The 10,733-nt window shown below is 47.5% G+C and overlaps 1 protein-coding gene across 1 annotated transcript in view; it reads left to right on the top strand.

The window, feature by feature from the left end:
• The window catches only part of LOC119295226 (cysteine-rich receptor-like protein kinase 37), a 3,183-nt gene extending 2,696 nt beyond the window's left edge, over nucleotides 1-487 (top strand). The window contains exon 7 of the mRNA XM_037573589.1: nucleotides 217-487. The gene's annotated coding sequence lies outside the window, so the exon portion shown is untranslated. The remainder of the gene's footprint in view (nucleotides 1-216) is intronic.
• The last annotated feature ends 10,246 nt before the right edge of the window (nucleotides 488-10,733 follow it).

Here is a 10,733-nt window from a genome sequence, read left to right as displayed (position 1 = left end):
GGGGGTTAAGAGATTTAGCAACCTATTTTCTAAAAGGAGGGAATATAATCATATTTGCATACTTGGTTTCCTTTGGTCTTTGTTGACTATCCATAATTTACTTATGGTGTAGATTTTTCATTGTTATTATGTTTTTACCATGTTTACAGATTTACATTTCTTAGCTTATGCTGCATTATAGCTGGTGCTGGTAACATATACTCTACAAAATTTCAGGTCTCCTATGCTCCCATGCAAGCATGAAACTAGGATCTTCTCTGGACGAAACAAGGGCACCATGGAAAGAAAAGAACTTGCTCTGTTATTAATATAATGAATTTATTTCGGAAATAGTAAGCTATGCTGTCACATTATTGTGAAACTTGTTAAATTTATTATGGTAACTACTATTCCATTATCACTTGTAGTCCATGGTTTTATACTCCAAATGCAATGTTGTTGTTTCTGTTCAGTGTGGTTCGAAATAAGAATTTGAAATTTCTTGATGCAATGATATTGTCTCTATTCATTGTCAATTTGTAGAAAGACTTTTATTTTTCTTCAGTAGATGCTTAAGATAGGTATATGCGTCGGAGCCTTAATGATCAATCATTTTTCAATATCAACTTTTATTGACCAACTGAACAAAGGGCGTATATCGATATGCGTCAGAGTATATCTAATAAGAGGCAATTCACCACACAAGTTTCTTGGGTGCAACTTCAGTCATTATTACCTTAAGTGATGTGATACAAAACATAGGGTGTAATGTCTAGCACACAGCAAATGGGCGCCAGGAATACCATATGGTTAAGTGCGACGATATACCAAATGGGCGCCTTGGATGTGTGCGTTTGTTGTGGCGGCGTGTGTTTGTATCGGGATGTTGGTGATCTTTGCTTTATATATAAAGCGGGGCGGAAGCCTTTTTCGATAAATGCGACGATATTTACTTCCCTAAGAATCTAGGCGGTCTAGGTATTCTGTTGTTCTGCCGCATGAATGTGGCCCTTTTTCCATGATGCTTTGGGGCCAAAGTGACAGGCCCCAAACTTGCCCAAGTTATTGGTAGCTCAGGCCAACTGTAGCGGCAGGCGGACCCATGCCATAAGATTTTTTTTCTAATGTATACCTATTATTGGGCCATAAAACATAAGCCTAAAAATTATTTTTGTCAGCCGCCCCGCCCAACTTTTTGGTGCAAGCTCCCTGACGAACTATACTAGTAGAAGGAGACATCTCTTCTGATTAGTCCATTTGAACAACGCGTAACAAGATGGTGACAGAGCAGGTCTTTTCGCGGCATGCCATTGACTTTTTGGGGCAGTCTAGTGGGTGGCCGGCTGCCCACTAGTGCGATTGAGTGGCCGGCAAAAAAAGATAGCACTTAATGACAGCCTTCCCTTTTTAGTATATTTATGTCTCAGTCAAATAGATTAGAATATATTATGTCCTCCTGGTGCTAGAAAGAGCCAAAGGTCATGCACATGTTTAACAAAACTACTAATACACAGATGCAAACAGGTGTGAACACACTTTATTTTGGATTTCAAAAAAGTTAAAAAGCCATAACTTTTGAATTGAATATCGAAATTAAGATCCGCTTTCACCATTGGAATCCTCGCGACGTGCTCTTCGAAACTAGATCCCGCATGAATATGTTTTGACGAATTTTTTGTGTGCAACTTATGCCCCGTTTTGTGCAATTGTGTAGCAGTCGATGTGCAACTAAATGATAGTCGATGTGCAACTTTCTTCCTGCTTATGGACGTATAGTTTTCACTTGGAGGGAGTAGCAACAGTCTGATGTCGGTGTAATTAAACACCACACTGTGCAACTAGACCTGGTAGCAAAACCAACTTATGCCTGGATGTGTGCAAATAGACACAAGGGAGTAGTTCTGTAAAAAAATGTGCAACAAACATACAGGCAAGAAACATGGAGCGGATGTACTGTTTGTGCAAAATGAGTACATTTTGTGCAAGTAAATCATGGATCCAAGCCATCTTTTCCCGCAATGTATGCAACCACAGCCAAAACTATAAAAGAGTAAATATATGTGCACACTAAGCATTAATCCAAGGACAACTTTCATGCAAAATGTGTGCAACAAATAGCCCAGACTAGAAAGATGGACTAGGTGTACTGTTTGTGCAAAAAGAAGCACATATTTGTGTAACTGAAACACTGGTCCAAAACCAACTTTCCTGCAGCATGTGTGCAAAAAAATATCCTAGACTAGAAAAATGGACTGTGTGTACTGTTTCTGCAAAAAGAAGAACATATTCGTACAACTAAGCATGGTCCAAGACAACCTTTTTATGCAAATATGTGCAACAAAACAGCCCAGACTGGAGTCCATCTGTTCTAGTCTTTTGGCTGTTGGTTGTACACATTGCAGGAAAAAGATGATTTTGGATCCATGTTTAGTTGACACAAATACGGGCTTTTATTTGCACAAACACTACATTTAGTCTATCTTTTCCTACAAAAATGTGTGCAACAGTGTGTGTGCAATCAACACATAGACTAGATGAAACTAAAAAAGACTGGATTTGTTGTCTGTGCAAATATAAACATATAATTGTGCAGCTAAACTTGTATCCAAAGCCAACTTTTGCTGCAAATGTGTGCAGCAAAGAAACCAGACTAAAAAAAGCACAAGAACAATATTAAAAACAAGCGTACAAATAGTCTTGTCTCACACAAATTGCAACAGGGGAAATATGTTCTATAGGATGTTCTATATACTAAAAGTGAAACAGAAAAGGAGATGAAATTCTATTTCATGTCATCCGAAAATAGTGCCAAAGGTGATCACATTCCGACGTGATCACCTGAGATTTTGCAAACAAAAGGTGCCAAAGGTGATTAGTTAACATTGCATACAAAAAAAATCTGTTGTTCTTTAGAAAAACCAGATAAAAAAGGTTGACGATGCCAACTTGATATTATGTTAGTTGTGCAACTACAAAATGCAGAGGATGCCAACTAAAATAGTTACTCTTGTGCAACTAGAAAGACCGAGGATGTCAACTAGTTAGATGCTATTGTGTAACTAGAAAATGCTCAGGATGCCAACTAATTAAATACTCATGTGCAACTAGAAATGCTGAGGATGACAACTAATTGAATACTCTTGTGCAACTATAAATATTGAGGATGCCAATTAATTAGATACTCTTGGGAAAAGATATATTCAACACTTCATGACCAATCAAAAAATTGCACATTCAGGTTTCAGGCTTCTGGAAGAAAATGCCGAGGGTGTCAACGCAGCTACAAAAAGACTGAGGATGCCAAATAGTTGTATGGTATTGTGCAACTAGAAATGTTGAGAATGCCAACTAATCAGGTACTCTTGTGCAACTAGAAAAAGCCTGAGGATGCCAGCTCATTTATATACTCTCTGGGACACATCATCATTCTCTCCATCCCCGTCATTATCAGTGCCATGTGGTTGCCACTTAGCCACCCATTTTGAGTTCCGCCGAGAGGTCCTATTTGGAGAACCCTACAATGAACAAAAAAATATTGAACTACTGAGAGGGTAAAAGAAAGGAGCATAAATAAATGGCCATAGGATAAAAAGAAAAAGAAAATATGAACCTCTGTTTCACTACCAGGCACATTTCCTCTGGTTGCACAGTAATGTATACCTAGTTGCGCAGGATCCCAGACCCTAGTTGCACAGAACTAAAATAAAATTATTTTCCTAGTTTGCTTACAAATTTGGCTAGAAGATATGATAGATTGCATAGGAAGGCTCCCCAAGTTGCACAGAACTGACACCAAAAACTGATATACAGATAATGAAAATTATTTGCCTAGTTTCCTTACAAATTGGGCTACAAAGATATGATAGATTGCTAAGGAACCCCTAGTTGCACATAACTAACACCAAAAAACTGATATACAGAGAACAAAATTTACTTTTCCTACTTTGCTTACAAAATTTGGCTACCAGATGTAATAGATTGCACAGGAAGGGACCCTAGTTGCACAGGGAGGCACCCCTAGTTGCACAGGAACGGGGCCCTAGTTGCACAAAAAAACAGACTGACTACACATAGCAATTCCCCCTCTCAAAGCAAAAATCATGTGAAAGCCGCTGGAGCTAGTGCTCTACCTTCCCCTAGCAGATCAACTACAGATCCATGGATGTTAATCCACGGGGACGAACCCGGTTGGGGATCTGAAGATTCTCTGACTATGTGTTCATCACGGCCGCGAGGGGGCTGGATCTGGTTGGGGAAGGAGCAACGAGACAGGTTGTCGATGATGCTGTGGTGGCCTGGGCCGTCGTTCTTGGCCGCGCCGCACAGGCCACCCTCTACGGCAGCCGCTCCGTCGTCCTTGGCCCAGCCATCTGCAGCAGCAGCAGCATCGACTATGGCGAGGAAGGGAAGGAGCAGGCGGGCGCCATGGGGAGGAAGGGGAAGAGCAGGGCGGCACCATGGGGAGGAAGGGAAGGAGAGCAGCAGGGCGGCGCCATGGGGAGGAAGGGAAGGAGAGCAGCAGGGCGGCGCCATGGGAAGGAAGGGAAGGAGAGCAGCAGGGCGGCGCCATGGGGAGGAAGGGAAGGAGAGCAGTAGGGGCGCCATGGGGAGGAAGGGAAGGAGAGCAGCAGGGCGGCGCCATGGGAAGGAAGGGAAGGAGAGCAGCAGGACAGCGCCATGGGGAAGGAAGGCGAGAAGCAGGGGCAGTGCCACAAAAGGGAATCAGTCGAGAAAAAAGGACGAGAGAGTAATCACGTGTCGCGTGGCGAGTGTCTCCCCGAGCAATTTGATAAAATAGCACGCTTTTCCTCGTACCTTGATAAAATAGCACATCTTTCTTTCTGTTAGATTAAATGGCACACTTTTCCTTTTTGACTAGATAAAATAGCACAAACCGACTTTCTTTCTCAATTCTCAGGTCTGGGCATACACGTCATATTATTTTTGGACGATTTTTCCCTTTGGTCTTTTCTGATCAACTGGTGTGATCGAACCTCTGTTTCGAGAACAGAGGAGCTCCAGAGGAGACGAGAGTTCATCCACACAAAGGAACGAAACAACCAGCCGTCATCTCGCGGTGATTACTCCCTGAACGTCGTGACCTCGCCGCGCCTCCTACCCAGCGCCACCACCTCACCGCGCGCCGCCCATTCCTGTGGCTGAGGCGCCACCATCCGCCTTGCTCCGGCCGCTCCCACGCCCTACCGGAGAAGAAGGGCGCTGCCGTACGCCGCGCTCCGGCGGCTTCCTCGCCGTGCGGGATAAGAAGGGCGCCGCAACTTTAAGTCCCCCTGCAGCGCGTGGAAGTTCAGGTCGCTTGTTGGTCGTAGCGTGTGTTCGTCTGCTAACTGTAGCCTCTAGCTGTAGTTGGCCGCTTCTGTAGTTGACTATAGTTGCTCGCTGGTGTAGTTGGCTGCCTGAAGAAAATAGCGCACTAACAATTTTGTTATGTGCTGATGGCTTAGCTTAGCTGTTGTCACAACTGCAATTGGATGTCTTCCTATGGATGCAACCAAAATTAAGCTGCAATGGTTGTTGTCGTGGTTCTAAGTCTGACAGTAGAATGGGGGGTAGGTATGGAGAGGCAAGATCCTAGCTATGAAGCAGTTGTGCACACAAGTGTTTTACGAGTTCAGGCCCTTCTCGGAGGAAGTAACAGCCCTACGTCTCGGAGCCCGGAGGCGGTCGACTGGATTATGTGTGTGAGATTACAGGGGTGCGAACCCTTCTACCAGTGGAGGGGGGTGGCTTATATAGAGGACGCCAAGACCCCATCCAGCCCACGTAGCAGAGGGTTAAAGTACATTAAGGTCTGGCGTTACTGGTAACGCCCTACATAAAGTGCCATCATGACCATTAAGACTACTTAATTATAGACGGTTTGGATACAGAGTAGATCCTGAACTCCTGGTGGTCGAGTGAGTCTTTATGGTAGTGTCTTCAGGTTCGTCGAGTGTCTTCTAGTCCGTCGAGTGGAGTTCCTCTTGGTCGACTGGAAGACGGCTTCTTCTAAGAGATGTCCTTGGGGAGGGTACCTTGGTCAGGTTCATGACCCTACCCTAGGTACATGACTTCATCAGTAGCCCCCGAATGGATCGAGGTTTGAGTGAGGAAGGAGTTGGCAATCTTTCCGACCTGCTTTTTGGTGCTGTAAAGGTGTTTTGCTCTGGATCAATGACTTTCAAGTGAGGGTGTCAACTTTCGTTCAGTCGCCTTGATCCATTCTTTATATCTGTCGAGTGAACTTTATGAACTTGGGGATTTCCGAGCGACGGATCGCAGGAGATCTTCCGTCTGACAAGTTTCCCTGTGGTTAGCGGATTTAGTGGGATCCAAATTTTGGGAAGCGCGCGAAGCGGAGAAGACCGCGGTACTCGGATGGGATAAGGCAGGAACGCCTCGATTCTCACACCGCCTTTTTCGCCACGTATCGCTTGCGCGACTGTTTCGGGATTTGACAGGATCGCCTGGGCCTACCTGTCAGCCACTCGGAAGTGACTCCATATAAGGAAACCAGCGGAGGTTTTTTGAACAGTGCCTCCTCATTTTCTCCTCCCTCGCCTCCAGATTCATCCGCTGCGCCCACCAACTGCCCGACGCCGCTGCTCCGTTCCGGTCTCGTCGGCGACAATGGTGAAAGAGAAGACGGTGGCTTTGGAGCGGGCGAAGAAGGCGACGGCGGCGGCGAAAGTGAAGGGGAGAGCGACCAGTCGAGGGGGATCCTCGTCGCGGTCCCGTTTGCCGTAAGGTTGGATCCAGGGTGATTGGATCCGCTCGACCATCACCCAAAAGGATCTCGACGACCTGGCTGACGAAGGCCTGATTGCGCACGGGGCGGCGAGGCTCCCGGGGATGGAGTGGCAGCCACAGCCTCAGGAGGGTGAGTTGTCCTCTTGGCAACTCATGTAGATCGAGGGTTCTCTCTGCCACCGCATCTTTTCTTTCGAGGGTTTCTGAATTTCTTTGGAGCTCAGCTTCACCACTTTACCCCCAATTCCATTGCCTATCTCTCCGCCTTTGTATCTTTGTGTGAGAACTTCTTGGGTTGTCGGCCGCACTGGGGCCTCTTCAAACACATATTCACTTGTCGTTCTCAGACGGTGAAAAAGGCCAGCCCCAATGATGAGAGAACTCAGGTAATCCAGATGTGTGGGGGTCTCGGGGTCCAGATGAGGAGTAAGAGCGCTTTCCCAGCTATGACCCTTCCCGAGCCAGTCAGAGGGTGGCAGTCGACCTGGTTCTACTGCCAAGACCAGTCGACTGGGCTCCCTCCCTTCTCTATGAGTCGAGTGAACAAGCCATCCTCTCTGAAAGTAGTTCCGGAGGAGAAGGCTCAGGTAAAAATGTTGATGGAGCGTGTAGTCCAGTTGATTTGTGACGGTGTGACTGGCATGGACCTTCTGGAGGTTTTCCTTCGGCGGCGCATCCAACTGCTCCAGTACCGGGGCCACCTGATGTGGTTGTATTCTGGTACTGAAGACACCAGTCGGGTCCACCCAGAGGAGGTCGATGATGCCACACTGGAGAGGTGGATGACTGCCATCACGGGGAACAAGGACAACCCTCGTGGAGCCAGGAGGATCCCGCCACTCGACCAATCCTATGATGCGGACAAGGTACGATCATTTTTCCCCGATTGTTCCGTCCGTTCTGTTTCATCGTAGATCAGTCGATTTACTTTTGTCTTGCTTGTTGTTTTTCAGGAAACCACCGAGTTGTACTCGATGCCCAATGAGGCGCAAGCACAGGCCGAAGAGGAGGAAGGAAGCGGAGGCGAAAGCCAAGAGGAGTGGGAGTCAGACGCCGATGAGGGTGATGAAGATGCAGGCTCTGAAGAGGAGGAAGAGGAGGAGGAAAAGGAGGAGGAAGTTGCGCCTCCTCGTTCCGAAAGGAGGTCCAAGCTCACCCACGACCCTGTGGCTGATCGTGGCAAGGGAGTCGTGCCTGTTGGGCAGTCGACGAAACGCCCTTGGACAACTTCACCGGCGCCGACTAAGAAGGCGTTGAAGCAACCCCGAGCGGCCCCGACAAAACCGGCGAAGGCCCTACCAAGGATGAGGATGGAAATTCCGACTGTTTCTGGGTAACGGCATAACTCATGTTTTTCATTCTTGGTCGACTCAATCGCTGACCGACTGATATTTGAAATCGCAGTGCTGCCACTTCTGAGACTTCAACCAGGCATGAGGATCAAGAAATGGAAGATGCTGCTACTTCTCATCTTGGTATGATCTGCACGGTTTTGCTTTTGGTCGATTGAATCTTTATTTTTGACTTTGAACTTCTTCTGCAGCTCCACCTAGCGTTGTCATCAATCTCCCTGACGATGATGATGAAGCGCCACTGAGGCAGAGGAGGAGCAGGAAGGCGACTGTTGGCAAGGCTGTTCAGGTTGTGTCAGCACCTGGACCACAGATTCCAGAGGGGAGCAACGTTGCTCGGGCTACCGTGTCCTTTGCGGAGCCGTTGACGGTTTCCCGCCCTTCGTCGTCGAGTGCTGACCCGCCTTCTCTCTTCTCCACCTACCACGTCCCGGAGGACCAAGCAAGCGCTGCCAAGGAAGCCATACGCCAGGCCGGGATTATGATGGAGCAGGTGAAGGCGATCCGAACCGCCAGCCAAGCAGCTTATGACGCGAGCTCAGCTCTCCAGAGCAATGTCCAGGTTAGTTAAACATCGACTGGAAATCTTGATGTTTGTCATGCACCCACTGGGTGAGTCAATTCTATGGTGGACTGCTGGCAGTCGACTGTAGTCTTTGTGTCTTGAGATTTCTCACTTTACTTGTTTCACTCGAGCGTGGTCGAGTGGAACAATAAAACTGGTGGGGGCACGCTGAGTGCACCCACTGGGTGTAGTCCCCGAGACCGTGGTCGATTGCTGGCAATCGGCTATGGTCTGAATTTTTTTACTGCTGACAGTTAACTGCTTCCGGTTGACTGATCGACTCTGAGTCTAGCTGATAGAACTAGTGGGGGCACGCTGAGTGCACCCACTGGGTGTAGTCCCCGAGACTACAGTTGAATGTTTAGATTCAGCTATAGTCTTAAAAATACTACGATTTTCTTTTAGTCACTCGGAAGTGATCTGTCGGTGATGTCTGTCGACTGAACTTTCGCAGAAATCTTGTGACCGTGTTTCTCGTTATACCGAATTGGAGAACAAGCATATCCAGCTTGAACTTGACCAGAAGCTTGTCCAAGAGAACTTTACGAAGTCGAAGGAGGAGGTAAAAGGTATGTTTGGTGAGAATCTTGATGATTGTCCTTGCTTCTTGCCTGTCTCCGAGTCTGATCTTATTGTGGTTTTTGCAAAGAAACTGAAGGATGCCCTGAAGAAGAAGGACCTTGACCTCGTCGAGGCGCAGAAAGCGGCTTCGGACAAGACAAAACATGCAGAAGAGAAGTTGGCTTCTGTCAACAAACTTGAAGAGGAAAACACTAATCTGAAAGCTGCTCTCGACGTGGCCAACCAAGAAGTCACTCGACTGAAGAATGCCAATATGGTCCTGAGTGACAAAGCTGGCGAACTGGCAGGAAAGAAGAATGACTTGGAGGTTTATCTGGGAGGACTCGCCAAGAAGCTATTCCTCATGCTCGAAGGTAACCCCTTATCTCCGATTGGTAATTACTGACTTGCTGTAAGGGCATTAGCTTATCCTTGAATCGTGTCCGCAGAATTCTGCCAAAACTTTGAAGAGGAGACTAGTCGAGTGGAGACTGGCTTGGATCCTATCAATTCTCCGGTGACGGATGAAACCGCTATGAACGTGCTCCGCCTCGAGTCTCGCATTGCTGCAGTGGTCGACTACCTTGCAAGACTGAAGGCCTCAACATCGCGCATCGACACATCGCTCTGGCCAGAAGAAACGCTTCAGAACGACCTTCAGTCGCTGATGACTCGACTGAACGAAGTTCCGAGTCGAGTGCAAGAATGGAAGAAGTCTTCTGCCAGGTGCGGTGCTGATGTTGCTCTATCCTTGGTCCACGTCCACTGCAAGGAAGCGAGAGAAGACAAGCTGGTGTCTCTCAAGGTGGCCAACACTAGGAAGCATGACTTCCGTTCTTCCATGGAGACCTTCATCGCGGCTGCCACTCGGATCGCAGATGGGATTGACCTAGACGAGTTCGTTGCGCCTTCCAGCCCTCTACAGGAGGGGTGAAAAACTTCTATGCTCGATGATTTGAATTTGCCTCGGAATGCCGAGTGATTTTTGTAACCGCCAAACTTTAACAGGCTTGATGCCTGAGCACTTCTGGGTCCGTAGGACGTTATCCGAACTTGATTTGCCATTGAAATACGTTTGCTTCTTTCGGACAACCATCTTCTTTGGGTTGGAGTATATACTAGCATCTGTAATGCTCTTTTGCAGGTAGGAGTGAAGCACAAATTGCCGTCGACATGTGCTCGTCATGTCTGGGCGAGTGCTTGGTTGCGACAGGCCTCCGAGTGAGAAACTTGTTCTTCACTCGGAAGGATTTTAGAAACTTAGGCGAGCACTGGGCTGCAGCTAAGCCCCGAGTGGGAGGTTTACTCTCCACTCGATAGGATTTTAGAAACTTAGGCGAGCACTGGGCTGCAGCTAAGCCCCCGAGTGGGAGGTTTGCTCTCCACTCGGCAGGATTTTAGAAACTTAGGCGAGCACTGGGCTGCAGCTAAGCCCCCGAGTGGGAGGTTTGCTCTCCATTCGGTAGGATTTTAGAAACTTAGGCGAGCACTGGGCTGCAGCTAAGCCCCCGAGTGGGAGGTTTGCT

The sequence above is a fragment of the Triticum dicoccoides genome, chromosome 4B, assembly GCF_002162155.2.
Source record: "Triticum dicoccoides isolate Atlit2015 ecotype Zavitan chromosome 4B, WEW_v2.0, whole genome shotgun sequence".
Lineage (NCBI taxonomy): Eukaryota > Viridiplantae > Streptophyta > Magnoliopsida > Poales > Poaceae > Triticum > Triticum dicoccoides.
Note: the sequence above shows the minus strand (reverse complement) of the source record. Positions and strands in the feature narration are given on the sequence as shown.